The sequence below is a fragment of the Dendroctonus ponderosae genome, unplaced genomic scaffold (genome assembly GCF_020466585.1).
Source record: "Dendroctonus ponderosae isolate FM_Combo_2020 unplaced genomic scaffold, Dpon_F_20191213v2 Dpon_F_20191213_1, whole genome shotgun sequence".
NCBI classification, from domain to species: Eukaryota; Metazoa; Arthropoda; class Insecta; order Coleoptera; family Curculionidae; genus Dendroctonus; species Dendroctonus ponderosae.
In genome coordinates, this window is record NW_026017110.1 from 50,374,965 (window position 1) to 50,391,117 (window position 16,153).

Consider the following 16,153-nt stretch of genomic DNA (forward strand, 5'->3'; position numbering starts at 1 on the left):
CCATGGAGGTCCAAGATCACATATCTTGGGCTTATCTATGATAAACGACTTTGAGACGTCGGATGGACCTTTTCAAGCGTCTATTTTACTCGCAAAGAGTACCTAATACTACAACGACAATAAATTAAAAGTTGATTCCTGAAGGGTAAATTGCTTAAACATTAAGAAAATCAGGACTTTATAACGAAAGTGAAAAAGTAAATTATTTCCAGGTAAAATTTCCACATCGATTACTTAATTGCTACCATTTTTATGCAAATTTTAAGCGTTTAATTATTGCTGATAGCAAATTCAAAAAAATCATGGCAATTAAGTAATCGATGTGGAAATTTGGTCTGCAAATAATTGACCTTTCAACTTTCAACATTAAAAATTCCTGATTTTCAACTTAATGTTTAAGCAATTTACCCTTCAGGAATCAACTTTTCCTTTATTGTCGTTGTAGTATAAGGTACTCTTTGCGAGTAAAATAAACTCTTGAAGAACGACTTACTCCAAGTACTCCGACGTACCAGAAAAAAAATCAGGCTTTTTTCGTTTTTTCAGTAAATATATTTACGGATTTTAATTTAGTTAGCCTCATATTGTAGGTATTTTTAGTGCTTAAGTATAAGTTTAAAAGCTTAAGCTTAAAAAGTATTAAACGTTTTTTCAATAAGTTTCAACGGTTCAAAAGTTATGCCCACAAAACGGTCTTTGCGCAAACTATAGTCCCAATCTTCCGGCATTCTTCCAAACAAACCAAGGTGGCAAAAAATCCTCCCTCCTTCGGGCACGACACTGATTGAGGGTAAAAAATGAGTATTCGGCAGCTTTAGAAGACTTTTTCGCGTCCAATCCAAATCAGCCCAACCCGTTTGCGCATCAGAACAGATTGCCACACAAGAACCACTTCAACAGACTTAATTTGCGACAATTTTGCCCTGAAGTAGGTAACACGATTTTCAATTTTTTAAGCGAAAACCATGCGTCGGGCAGAAAAGTCGCGAGCTCAGAAAAAATTTGCTCAGAAATGATCATGCCCATTCAAATTCCCATTTTTTATTTTGTCGGAAGTCTGCGGCGTCCCGTTTTTCGCCAAAAATATTCACCTGTGGGGACGTCATAAAATTGATAATAATAATAATAATAATAAATAATATATTGGATAATAAAATTGTACGTCAGAAAATGCCTCTTGATCCATTCAAGGCCTCGCCATAAAAAAAATCTAGGAACTTTACCTGCCGAGTCAATTCCATCCATGATACTAAAACTAACAAGTTTCTAACTTCAAACTAAGTTTTAGTACCATTATTCCATCCTCAATCACCAGTTTCAACCTTGGTGCAAAGCAATTCTCGTCCTCTCCATAAATATTCGGTTATTGACACGGACTTTTCACACTTCGACGAATTGGCGGCCCTTAAGCTGTTTGACACCGGTGCCATTTTCATTTCCATGTGGTCGAATGACAGAAAAAAGGTTGAAAATGGTTGCTTGTGATTTACCTGAAGTTGAACCAGTTTTTACTTACTTTTTGGTAGGACTGGGTGAATTTTCAGGAATTGGCACAGTGCAGCGCAGTAACTCGGTTCCGTTGCTGGGAAAATGTGAATGACTTTTTTACTTGTTTTTAGATTTATTTTATGGGCCATTTATTAATAATATTTTTTAATTTCTCTTAATTTCTTAAAAATAAAAAAATGCTGACAATCTTAAGGTATTTTCCGCGAAAAATTATGAAATAAATTTCAAATCCTTCGTGGCTTTGTAAAAAGTTCTCAAATCCCTTTCCAGCTTCGAATTGGGCCCACAATCAAATAATTTTCTATCACAAAACGAACAGAATAAGCTAGTTTTAAACAGATTACTTGGTCAAAGTTTATAACAGATTACTTGGAAACCTCGTGACCTCCATACTTGACGACTGGAGAGATTTTTTCCCAAAAATATTTCCCCACACAGAACAAGTGAAAGTTTATAATCAATTATTCGGGAAACTCGTCACTTGTCGCTGTGAATAATTTGGTTTATTCAAATTCCAGTTTCTTCACTTTTAGGTCAATATTTCTAAACAACACTGTCTCTCAACAGAAAAAGTGCGGTTTTCCTAACGTTTTACTGTAAAATACTGGCAAACTAAATCGTTTATGCAAAAAAATTAAGATATCGATTTTATAAGAAAACTCATCGACTTTCTTTGGAGTTCTGTTGCTGGGAAAATGTAGATTTTTTTAGATGTGAAAATTCCAGTCTCGGGTCTCGTAAAAGCTTTAATAACTGACTTATAACTCATGAACCGATGAGTTATAACTCGATAGCGCAGAGAGCGGCAACAACTCAATAGCGCAACTCAACACAGTGTTACCCGCCTACTTTTTGGCTCGGGCTTTATAATAAATCATAAAATATCGCTGTCGGTGGAAAGTGGATCGGGGGCCAAACAACGCAACTTAGCGCGGCCAAACTTTTAATCCCGAATATCCAGAAGTGATTAATCCCGAGGGAGCGAAACGGTCGTCAGGTTAAATGTCTGGAAAGTGCACGGGACCGATTACGAGAGTCCCGCGGGACCGATTCCGGAACTCGGGAGATCGTGTCCTGTAACCCGAAGGCGAAATGAATCGGCTCATGATGAGCTGAGAATCTGGGATTCGCCGATTTATCTGCCATCGGTTTTTTCTGTCTGGAAAATTTTGCGCTGTAATGTAGGTATAATAATCGGACTGATAGAAGAATGGATTTGAACAATCTCTAAACTGTGTCTTCTGCAATTAAAGCTTCCTAAGAATACGCAGGAAAAGTCTGGACTGAGAAAACAAGAAGCAAAAAATTTGTAAATCTTCAAGGCTTTCAAAAATGCCACATGGACAAGTTTCACAATCATCATCCTAAAATGGTTTATTTTTCACATAAATTAGAAAACCTTCAAAACACGATTGGTCCCGTGTCCTGACTTTAATTTAAATTCTATTGATTTGGGTTCCTTATTGTACGCAAATGTACAGGCATTTACGTCGATTTTACGCAGAAATGCAGTTTTTGCTAACATTTGGCTCGAAGTTTTTAGTCTAATTAATGATCGGAAAATGGTGTTAAATGCATTATGTTAATTATGCGTTTGTAACGCATAATGGTAGACGTTTACCGATTATAATGGAGGATGTGCGGCTCATTATGTTGGAATTTATTGAGCGGCACCTTCCCGATGAATACTAACGGATACCACGATTATCAGTCGTTTCATTTTGTTAATTAATCAGCAACAATGTGGGATGCAGTCAGTTTTGCCCGTCTAGCAAAGACAAAAAACGCGCCCTTTTCCCTACAAAATGCATCTAAATGCAGATTTTTCCTTCACTGCGGTTATTTTCTCAAAGGAGGGGAAAAGCCTGACTAAACATTCGCAAAATTTTAATGCAAACTTAAAAAAATCAGAGGTTGACTCGAAAGTCGAAACTTTTTCCACAAATAGAACCCACGTTGCTCTACAAAATGCATCCGAAAGTAGTGAATTTCTATTATTTTCTGGTTTCTGAAAAAATAAATGCCAAACTTAGAGCTGCATAAACAAGCGCAAACTTCCATCGCAATTATAAAAAATCCTGAATAGCCTGATGATAACGTTAAATTTGAAACTACTATTGCTTATGAAACAGACTATGGCCAACAATGTCCATAGAAAAGCTACTCTCTATCTTGCATCGCACCTGGAGAAATTCGTAAATTCCGGGCTGTGCGAAATAGAAGCAAAATTTCAAACATTCTCGAAAATGCTCGAAATCGAAACTTTTAACTACCACTTTTAGAACGGATGTTGATCATCAAATGTGATACGAAAGTGACCGTTTTACTTTGCAAGTTTTTGAAAAAATGAAAGCCACCTTCCTACCTACTTAATTGTTCGCAAGAGCCACATGCAACATTAGAAGCTTTTTGACAATTGCCCCCTGATGACAGAAAACCATAACTTTTAACTTGTCCTATTATAAAATAGACTTGCCCCAACCAAGCACCTACAAACAATCGTCTGTCGTTACTTCCTCAATAAATGATGCGAAACTCCGGCTTGTGAAAACTACCTGGTAAACCAGAGGTTACTTTGAAAAATTCTGAACAATTTCTTGAACATGATAGAAAATTGAAACTTTCTACACTTATAGAAGAGACTGTGTGCTACCAAAGGAATAAAAAATTGACGTTTTTATTTTGTAAGTTATGGAGGGGTTAAATGTAAAAATCAGTGCAAAAAAAAACCCACAAACACCAGTCGCGATTTTTTAAAATTCTTGACCGTTGCCTGATGATGACTGAAAATTTTAACTTCTCCCAGTTATGACCCTGACCTTGACTTACAAAATACATGCAAAAGTGACTGCGTGATTTAGTTAGTTGAGTAAATACTTGTTAAATTTCGGCCTGGAAGACCAAATGCAATTGAGAAAATTTGTCAAAAATGCCTTGATGAGTGCTGAAAATCGAAACTTTGTCTACTTATAATAGAGGCTGTGAGCTACAAAGCTCATCCCAAAGTCACTTTTGCTATCTCTATCTATAGAGGAAATAAATGCTAAACTTCGGCCTGCAAAAAACACCACAAAAACTAGACCCGATTTTGAAAAATTTCTGAAAATTGCCTGATGAATTAGAGCTTCTGCCAGTTATAAGCCTGACCTCAACCTACAAAATTCATGGAAAAGCGACTCTGATTTCGTTCCTTCCTGAATAAATAAATGCTAAATTCCGGCATAGAAAAATTCCTTTGAAAACCAGACGCAATTTCGAAATACTGTCAAAAATTGCCTGATTATGATTAAAAATCGAAACTCTGTTCACATTTAGAAGGGGCATTGCCCTACCAAATGCACCCAACAGTGACTTTGTCGCTTCACAATTTCCAGAAGAAATAAATGCTAAACTTCGGCCTACAAAAAAAGACCACAAAAACCAGACCCGATTTTGAAAAATTCTTGAAAAATGCCTGATGATGACTGCAAATTAGAGGTTCTGCCAGTTATCAACCAGACCCTAGCCTACAAAATACATGCAAAAGCGACTCTTTCATTTGGTTAGTTCCTGAATAAATAAATGCTAAATTCCAACAATAACTTTGTCCAATTTGAGTCGCATTTGAGAAATTTTGTCAAAAATGCCCTGATGATGGCTGAACATAGAAACTTCGTCCAGTTACGAAAGAGACCGTGTGCAACAACGTATATCCAAAAGTGACTTTCTCACGTTGCAATTTACAAAAGAATTAACTTCTGAACAGAGACAATTAAACTGGAAGTTTTAAGCTGTAAAGAGTACACTTTAAAAACTAACCACAAATAGGCCGAAACAAATAAAATTGCCTAACCTCGAAGGTACTTGAAGCCGTCGAAATTCTTTCGATCGAAAAGAAAAACGACCATTATCGCGTTCATTATGCCGAAGAGTCGGAGCAAATATTGAACGAGCGCAAAGACAGGTAGCCAAGTCGCCAGTACTTTGACAGCCGACAGACGAGCCATTGTTCGTGAACAAACATGGAGTCGCTACATCAATACGGAGTGTTTGCTTGAAGCGCCAGCTTATTTACCATCCGAGATGGATTCTTCAATTGAGCGTGGCCGCGCTTTCAAAAGGCGGTTGCGCTTGAAATGAAAAGCAAATAGATGGAGGAGACCCGCTCGTCTGCTCAGTGCTGGTTGAGTCGAATGGCCTCAGAACCCGTTGGAGTCAATGAGTTTCGACCTCTACTCGTCTAGATTCGAGAAGCTTTTAAAAAAACCAAACGAAGAAAACAGAAAATCGTTCTGATTTATCCGCGCTACGCTAACGACTCAACTTGGCTCACACTTTTCCTGCTGCTGACATTTTTATGACACCGCCCGCTGACATACAGTTAGGCTAATGATTTTACATGTGTACCGGAGATTGTTCGCGCTGACATATTAATGGTTTCGGAAATACTCGCGCCCCAGGAAAATCGGCTTTTGGCCAAAGAAACTTGGAAGTCAACAGGGGCCGAATCCGGAAAGCGCACCGGCCCCCAAATGAATACTAGAATGAAAAATGTGCGCTACTTATCGGCTGGCTAGAGGAAGGAATGCCGTTTCCTTGTCGGATCGAGCCCGTACAAGTTAATTTCCTTTTAATGGGTGCCGCAAAGCCGACGAATTCCTGCTGGTCAGGTTAACGCTGCGTTTTTTCCGTGTCCAATAATGGATTCTTTAATTGCCGCAACACTCAAGAGGCCAATTAGCATGACAAGTCAACTTCGATCGACTTGGCCAAGAGCCCCGATATTCGGAGCCTTCTTCATCTCGGTACCCCGGGTGTTTTTCTCTCAAACGGATATTTATCAAGTTGTTAATTAATTCCAGGGTCCCACCACGAACAAACAATAAAGCGGTGCAAGACAAATACGCAACGAAAAAACGATAAATTCAGCGGCGGCGACGTTTTAGCGGAGTAAAATCGCGCATTAACACCATAAAACAGCCTTAGCGTAATGGCTGTGAGCCGTTGAGAGACTCCTCGTGAGAGGGTAATATGTTTCTATTATCCAACGAGGGCGCTAATAGGGGCCGCTTGTCCCGCAACCCTCGGTTTTACCGTAAATCGTTTTGCGGCTGCCTGCTTTACATACACTAAAGGGTACGAAAATATTATCGCAAAAAAACCAAATCAATTCCCCAACTAATCACATGAATACCTCTTCTTCATTACATCAGTTTTAACATCGAACTGCCCAAACTCACTTCACTACATCAGTTTTCAGTCTTTGTAAGAATTAATAAGTGTGCACTTCATGTAGATTTTGATGGGCGATTTCTGTTCTACAAGTGAAAAGAGCTTCGATTGTCAGTCATCATCAGGCACTTTTCGAGAATTTTTCAAAATTGCGTCCAGATTTCGTGGTGGATTTCGCAGGCCGAAGTTTAGCATTTATTTCCTCTGTAAATTGTGAAGTGAGAAAGTCACTATTGGGTGCATTTGGTAGGGCAATGCCCCTTCTAAATGTGAACAGAGTTTCGATTTTCAGTCATCATCAGGCAATTTTTGACAGTATTTCGAAATTGCATCTGGTTTTACAAAGTTTTGTTTGCAGACCGGAATTTAGCATTTATTTACTCAGGAACTGACCAAATGAGAGACTCGCGTTTCCATGTATTTTGTAGCGTGAGATCTGGTTTATAACTGGCAGATCTCTAACTCTCAGTCATCATCAAGCATTTTTCAAAATCGGGTCTGGTTTTTGTAGTGTCTTTGCTGGCCGAAGTTTAGCATTAATTTCCTCTGTAACTTCCGATGTGAGAAAGTTACTATGGGGTGCATTTTGTAGGACAATGCCTCTTCTAAATGTGAACAGTATTTCAATTTTCAGTCATCATCAGGAAATTTTCAACAATTTTTCAAAACTGCGTCTGGATTTTGTGCAGATTTTTTTAGGTCTGCGTTTAGCTTTTAATTCCTCTGTAAATTGCAAGGTGAGAAAGTAACTTTTGGATGAACTTTTTAGCACACAGTCTCTGTTATTAGTGGACAAAGTTTCGAGTTTTAGTCATCCTCAGGGCATTTGAGAGAAAATTTTCACAATTGCGTTTGGCTTACCTGGTTGTTGTTCCAGGCCAGAATTTAGGAGTTATTTAATCGGGAACTAACCAAACTACAGAGTTTTGCATATATTTTGAAGGGAAAAGTCTGTTTTTTGAGATATACTAGCTGTAATTTTCAGTCGTCATCAAGCAACTATTAAGAATTTTTTTTAAATCGCGTCCGCTGTTTGTGATGGTTTTTGAAGGACTGATTTTCCCATTTAATTCCTCTATAAATTGCAAAGTGAAAACGTCAATTTTTTATCCATTTGGTAGCACAAATGCACCCTCTTCTATAAGTTGACCTAGCTGGTTTACAAGCTTCGATTTTGCGTCACCATCAGGATTTTTTAAAATTGCGATAGAATTTTGCTGCGATTTATACAGCTCTAAGTGTGGCAGTTATTTTCTCAGAAACTAGTTAAGCGAAAAAATCACTTTCTGGTACATTTGGTAGGGCAAAGTGAATTCTATTTGCGGAAAAAGTTTCGACTTTAAGTCACTACCGAATTATTTTTTTCGCGAACCTTTATGGAGACTTAAAGTTATTAAGTAAAGGTTATTTTTTCTTAACCGCACTGAAGCGGGATATTTTTTAGATTAATTTTGTAGGCCAAAGTGTTTCCTATATGTAAACAAAGTTTCGATTTTCAGTCATCATCAGGGTGTTTCCAGGAGAAATTTTTTAATGTGGCTGTGATTTTCATTTACACTTAGTTTTACAGACCAACAAAAAAGCCAATTTTGTAAAAATCCGTGCCCGATACGTTTGGGACATTTACGAACAACACTGTAAAACAGTGCAAACCGTTCATATATGCAAGTGGTCCCTATGCAGAAGAGCAAAGAACGATGTAAGAGCAAAATTGCCTTCTATATAAATATATGGCGGTCGTAAATCGCGAAAAACGGTTCCGCATAAAGAAATCGCTTATTTGATACAGTTGAGGTTTGATATACAGCATATTGGCAGTTTAGGGAGGGCGTGTGTAGAGAGATAATTTTAGCCCGAATAAGAGTGCGATTTGATGCATTTTTTAAGTGAAGTAGAGCGCGTCACTGTGTCCTCATCGGGTCTAATAAATTCTTTATGTCCCTCAGCAACTCTGCCGAAAGTTTCTCGGGTCGTCAAATCCAAACGAGTAACGTGTCGCCCCCATAAAAAACCTTTTAAAAGGCAAACACACAAAAGCATTACGATTTTATGGGCCTATAAAACGCTCTCTGGCTCAATTTTCCTCCACACTACTGATTATTTGGTAAGTCCCAAAGATCAATTGGCTGCTCGCACGATTTTTCCGAATCGTTGCAACTAAATTTCACCAATCTGAAACTAGAAAAAGTTCTCTTTGGTCTCTGGTCGGGGCCATTAAAATCCAATTACCACCAACATGTGTCACTAGCAAGTTAAGCTTCGACAATCATCATCACCATCATTATCAGTCATTAAACTGTTTTTAACCATTGGGCGCTTTCGTTTACGGCTCGAGTGAGTGTTAATTGCACGGACTGATACTTAATTTTCAGAATTACCAAACTCCTAACGGTAAGTGAAGGGAGAACTGTGAAGGATTGATGGGGAGCCAGACGACTTACCCGATTTAGATACCTGGTCACAATCGATTAAGCCGAGAGTGACTATAATGCGTTGCGCAAACATATCAAATTTTCCATCCAGCCAAACCTTTAAACTGCTTGAGTAAATCGTGATTGATCGTTATTTGCTTGCTAAAATCGCTGAAATTAGCAGCTGGCAAACAAGGCCATGTTTGAGGGCCTACGGCCCTCTCATCTGAGCACCTTTTGATCGGGGCTCTTCAGTGACTGAACCACTACGAACAGGGCCATAGGTTTTGTTAAATGCCAAAATCCTGCGAGATTACCATCTTTTTCAGGCAAATTGCTAATGGCGTCAACACTGGCTTAATAGCACGCTAATGTGATGGGCAAATGTTGTTTTTGAAGCATCAGTAGACGAAATGATCGTGGCATGGCGGCATTAATTGGATATTGTTCGGAAGAAACACTGTGCAGTTGAAAATGAACCTTTTGAAACTGAAATTGCTGAGTTGAAAAGGCGCGAAGCCGTGATTAAGCAACCAAATAGGGAATAAAATAAATTAAAAATCGTCCACGTTTAGATACAAGCTTATTTTTGCGTTTGCACATGTTTAAAACCTTACAGCGCCATTCGTTGGCTCAAAATTGATTAAGAAAAACGATATTGATTGTCAAAGTCAGAAAATATGTGTTTAAATAGCGGGAGAATGATGAGATGGATTTTAATGACTTACTGTTGATTTTTCTTAAGTAAGACTCATATTCTGATGAAGAAAGCGAGTTCATCCGCTTTGGGCAAGTGGGGAATTCTTGAGAGTCTGAAACTACCAGAACTTTTTATTTGCTAATTGGAATCAACTGATTTTTTCTAAGTTGCTGCACCAATATATTTTTTTAATTTTTGTGCTCTTCGTAAAATCTTGTCGCTTTCATAGTTTTAGCGCAAACACATTGTTTCGGTTTCCTTGCTTTTTAACACTTTCAGACATTAACTGCAAATATTCTTACGTTAATGTTTTTTGCAAAAAAAAATGTTGTCAAGCGTTTTTTGATTATTAATTGGAAGCGTTTATTAATTATTATTTGGAAGCGTTTTTGTCCGAGTTGGGTTTCTGAGAAATGAGACAATACAGTAGCGACTGAAAACCTCTACTGCGAAATTCAGTTTTCTGTGGAAAAAAATTGGAAACTTGTACTTTGCTAGAAACCGACCGAAAACAAGCAAAACTTTGAAACCTCTTACAAAATTCCTTTTCCTAGAAAATGATGACCAAAAATTGAAACCTTCTGCACTTGTTTAGCCTGGTTCTGCTTACAAATCGCCAACAAAATCTACTATTTGGGTTTCCTGATTTATTGGAAATTATGTTGAGCTAAGCAATGGTTATGCCAACGGGCAATTAAATTAAATTCCCAAAAAAAACCTGAAGATGGTGCAAAATCGAAACGTTTGCTTCTAAAAAAACACTCGATTCTGCTCACAAATTAGCCAAAACCAACTGTAAAACTTTACAGTTTTCTGCGCAAATTAATTTAGAAACTGACACTCGCCAGAAACCCGTGAAAAACTTTGAGTCTCTCTTGAGTCCAAAAAACTTTGGAAATTTCTAGAGAATTCCCTGAGCTGACTCATGACTGAATCATGACTAAAATTTGTGTTTCCATGTTTCACCCGCAAATTTCCTGCAAAATTCGTTCTCTAGCTTTTCTCATTTAAGGAAAAATTAATATTGAGCTCAGCGATGGTTAAGCAAACGCTCAACACTCTTGGCTAATTGAAAATTCCCAAAAAATGACCTGAGAATGGCTGCAAATCGAAACTTGTTTCATTGCAAATCCACGTTTTAGCATCTGCAATGTAGCCAAAAATCACCGTGATTCTTCAGCGCTTCTTAAAAAATATTTCATTTTTATCCTTCAAAAACTTAACGGAAACAAGTCGATTTTAAAAAATTGTTACAAAATGGTCCGATGAAGACAACAAATTGAAACGTTCTCCACCTGTAGAACCAGGTTGCACCTACGAAGTGCTGGCAAAAGTTTATCTCCAGTTTTTTTCGTTTATGAAAAAATTAATATAGAGCTTAGCAAGCCTGCAAATCGAAACTTGTCGCATTGAAAATACACGTTTTAGCATCTACTAGCAAAAGCACCCAAAAGCCACCCGGACCATTCACTGTTCCTTAAAGAAACCAGCTGATGTTGAGACACTTGCTAGAAGCATCCCGAAAACAAGTCAAAGTTTGAAAACTCCCAGAAAATTACCTGATGATGTCCAAAAAAACTGAAACTTGATACCTTTGTATACCACACATGTCATAGTAATGGACCTCAAAATGTCAATTCCTAACTCGACTACTTGCTGAAAAAATCGATGTTGAACTGAGTCTTAGTTCAGCGGCAAAAACCTTCTTCAAAAGAGCACAGAAATCTCAGCAAAGAATTGGTGCATCAACTCAAAAACAAAAAAATTAAGTTTATTCCAGCAACCCAATAAAAAGTTCTGTTGTATCAAGTCACTCAAGAATCCACCAATCGCCTAAAGCGAGTTTCATTAGATTCCATCAAAAAATTCTGGCAATTTTTGAAAAAAACTGAATTTTTTGAAGAACTCTGATCATCCAACGAATGCAGGCATTTTTCCGTAATAAAACTTGGGGCCGATCGTCATCTTCTGAGCCAAAAAATGTGGCAGTACTCTTTTGATCATGTGCTTACAGGTTCAGTAAAATGTCCAGTTTTAGGCCTGTGAGATCAGCGAAAAAAAGCCACTACCATTTGTTTCATCGCACGCCAATAAAGCCGATGTTTTGACGAGTCATGCCGCATCGATTACGTCCGATTGTCGATCTTAATAACCGATCATTTTTAACAAAGTAAAAGGCAACCGTTCCCGAAACCGTATCGAACCGATAATTGATGGAGCGTCAACGAGAACAACAGATCTAGAAAAACACCCGGGGCCATCAATTATCGCCCAGTGGCAAAGGGCGGAGCCACTATCGACACTTCGCTTGAAGTGCAAAATGACCGTATGACAAAGGGTCGGGTATCGAAAGTTGCCCTCATCGCTCCCATTCTTAGTGGCCGTTTCTCAAGAGTTATTTCAGACAATAGATGCAGGATGGACGGCCGCAACCGGCCGCTTATTTCAAGTTAATAACTTGTTTAATGTAGAAAATGACGGTGCAGCTCTCGATGTTTCACATGCGGATAAGATCAGGAAAACGACGATCAAAAGCATGACAGGTGAGGAGGAGGGTGTCGGAACCATACGGTAGCAGCCAGTTCTGATTCATAAATTGTTCGAAATAAAAGCGCGGGCACAACGATATAATCCCATAAAGCTGTCAAAGCTGCGCGCAATATGCTCCGTTTGCATAAGGTAATCGGCATTTTTGCGAAATTTCCGTCAGATATTGCTCGGGTTGCTCCCCTCGGCACGAAAATTACGGTTATTGCGGCGAAACTGCCAAAAGGAACAGTTATTTTTCCGGAATTATTGTTTTCCGATGTTTATGGCGCTGCTTCGATTTCATAACTCGGAAGGACGTCGACTCATAACTCTTTCAACGTTGCCCAATTTTGGCACGCAAAAGAACAACACCAGTAGTTTATAACTTTGGAATACAGTTTTTTGTTTCGGAGAGGAGGAGAAACCTGGACTTTCTTCATCAAAGTTATTCACTTCGTTTTTCCATCGCTTCTTTAGGGAGTTTTGCTCCTTCGCGTTTTATGACAAGTTTCGAAACGCCGAAAAGACAGGTTTTTGCTTCGGAGAATTGGACAAACTTCAACTTTTTTCATAAAAATTATTCACTTCGTTTTTCCATCGATTTTTTTGGGAGTTTTGCTCCTTTGCATTTCACGAATGGCTAGTTTATAACGTCGAAAAGACAGTTTTTTGTTTCGGAGGAGGAGAATCTTCGACTTTCTTCATCAAAGTTCTTCACTTAGTTCGTCCATCTCTTTTTGATGGAGTTTTGCTCCTTCGCATTTCATGAATGGCAAGTTTACAACGTCCAAAAGACAGTTTTTTGTTTCGGAGAGGAGGAGAAACTTCAACTTTCTTCATCAAAGTTCTTCACTTCGTTTTTTCAACGCTCCTTTAAGGAGTTTTGCTCCTTCTCGTTTTATGAATGGCATGTTTATAACTTCGAAAAGACAGTTTTTTGTTTCGGAGAGGAGGAGAAACTTCAACTCTCTTCATCAAAGTTCTTCACTTCGTTTTTTCAAGGCTCCTTTAAGGAGTTTTGCTCCTTCTCGTTTTATGAATGGCATGTTTATAACTTCGAAAAGACAGTTTTTTGTTTCGGAGGAGGAGAAACTTCGACTTTCTTCATCAAAGTTCTTCACTTTGTTCGTCCATCTATTTTTGATGGAGTTTTGCTTCTTCGCATTGTATGAATGACAAGTTTATAACGTCGAAAAGACAGTTTTTTGTTTCAGTGAGGAGGAGGAGGAGGAGGATAGAATCCCACTTTCTTCATCAAAGTACTTCACTTCATTTTTCCATCGCTTTTTTAGAGAGTTTCGCTCCTTCGGGTTTTATGAAGGGCAAGTTATAACGTCAAAAAACATTTTTTTGTTTCGGAGAGGAGAAGGAGAAACCTCGACTTTCTTCATCAAAGTTATTCACTTCGTTTTTCCGTCGCTTTTTTAGGAAGTTTTGCTCCTTCGCGTTTTATGAATGGCAAGTTTCAGCACCAGACGTTTACAACGTCGAAAAATACATGTTTTGTTCTTGTTCACACCTGGACCCTTAGAATTTGTCGTCAAAGCTCTTCGTTTGGAGGCTCCATCTCTGCTCCAAATGATCTTGATGCTTTGTTATTTGCAAGTTGTTACTTTCATTATTAGCGGGATACGTAAGAAGTACAGTTTTCTGTTACGCGGAAAAGAAAAGTCTTCGACCATGTTCCCCAAAAGTGGAAAATCGACGACGTTCTTCGTCAAACCTCTTCGTTTCACTTCTTTTCTCCACTGATGTTTTACTAGTTGGTGCTCTATAGTCCAAATCCTCTTAAAATTGAATATGCACCCAAATAAGTACAGTGAAGAAAAGTTAAATGAGACAGAATGAAAAAGTCCAACAAATGAAATATGAATAAAACTGGGAAAACTCGTTCTTGGCGATAAAGCAGATGATTCTTCGTTATCAGCGAAAGCTGGATCAGGAAAATTCACTGGATCGGCAGAATGAAAAGCTTTAAAGAAAGAACCAATGCAAAAAAATTTCAGAAAGAAGAGACAGTGTAAGTAGTACAAAAGTTTAAAAAAATCATTGGCAGTGCCCTCCCTTGTCTACTTATACTCATAAAATGTGTCGATGAACTATTGTAGATTCTGATTGGCATCTGCAAACACGTCGGTATCATCCACGAAAATGCGGAAAATACAGAACCATCAGCTTAATGTTTCTTTATGTCCGATTTGCAGACTCTCCACAAATAAATAAATGCTGGACATGAAGCGACCCAGACGCCAAACACTCTCTTCGAATGAACATTTATAGAACCCCTGGAAAATTATCGGAAAATGTTTGAAGCGATGAAAATCTAGAAAGCATCAGCTATGCAGATGATACCGGCGTGTTCGCAGATGGCAATCAGAATCTACAATAGTTCATCGACACATTTTATGATTATAAGTAGGCAAGGGAGGGCACTGCCAATGATTTTTTTAAACTTATGTACTACTTACACTGTTTGTCTAAAATCTAAATGTGTCCACTTGGGAACCTGATTAGACAAAAAGTGAAAAACAAAGGATTCTGAGAATTCATGGGTGGAAGAGTACTGGAAAAATGAGAAAGACAAAACAGGTGATGAAGACGATTTGGAGAAGAAAACACGAACCAATCGAAAAAATAAGGACTCAAATCGACAGGCACTCTTCAAAGCATGACCAAATCTTACCAAAAGGGGATGAATAAAGCAGAGCCCTGAAGCCTCTATGCTTAAGCATTAAGGACAAGAAGGTGCATTCGGCAACATGCACAAATTGTCCATACTGAATTTAAGAGGCACTCAATCAAGCCCACGAAACCGAAACGTCGATCCCAACAAATCAGGGCATTGAATTGGAAAAACATTTTGGCAGGCTTTCAGCGTCAAAGTTACGGCCGATGGCTGACTGAAAGGTGATTTTTTCGCAAAAGGCCGATTTCTAGTAGCCCTTTGTAGGAGATGGCAACATTACAGGTGAAAGAAGCAAGTCGGGCCCCCCGGTAACGCACACGTTCATCCCAACAAAGCGGCAGCTGTTCAGAGTGACTTCCAAGTGATTTATTCAGTTCTCGCTGCGCTTCTTTGTCCTCGGTTCGGCGGGTTGCCTATAAATTTCCCGGATTAAGAATCCATTGTCCGTCGCTTATTTATTGTGACCATTAACACTGGTAATAATGCATTTGTTATCCCTTCGCGTGATCATATTTCATGCTACGCATGTCAACAGCAGCCGCAATATTGCGCCGACAACATCGCCTATACGGGGTGATGCAAAATTGGGCGCCATCCCTCGGGGGGTGTTCAGCAAGTACAGGAAAAGTACTTAAAAAAATAAATTCCTATCTAAAACTGAGATGTTGGCAAAAAAACGGATCAGAAGGGCGGCAACCATGCTTTTCAATCCTACGAATAGAACTGTTGCTTCTCAAATGTCAAAAGCTCACGTAACCTGAAGTTCAAATCGCCTCGCTCTAGAGGGCTTTTGAGAAAAAGCAACGAAATTGATGACGGGCTTTTTCCATAGCAGTTTAGGCCCATTTTGTCGCATTCCAATCCATCACAAACCGTCACTGGGTTCGGCCGCGTCCAGAGTAAGCCCGGCTCGGTTTATCCGGGATTAGTCCGGTTAACTTTTGGGCCCGGAGTGATGAATTACTCCGGGTCGTAATTGATGTGCTCCGGGCACGTCTTGACGTCCGGACTCGCCTTAACTGATGGCCGCCATGTCTCGGTTAGATTAACCGGGAGATAACCGGGACCCGGTGACTGACAGCCTACAAATCGCTTGTTAATTGTTTT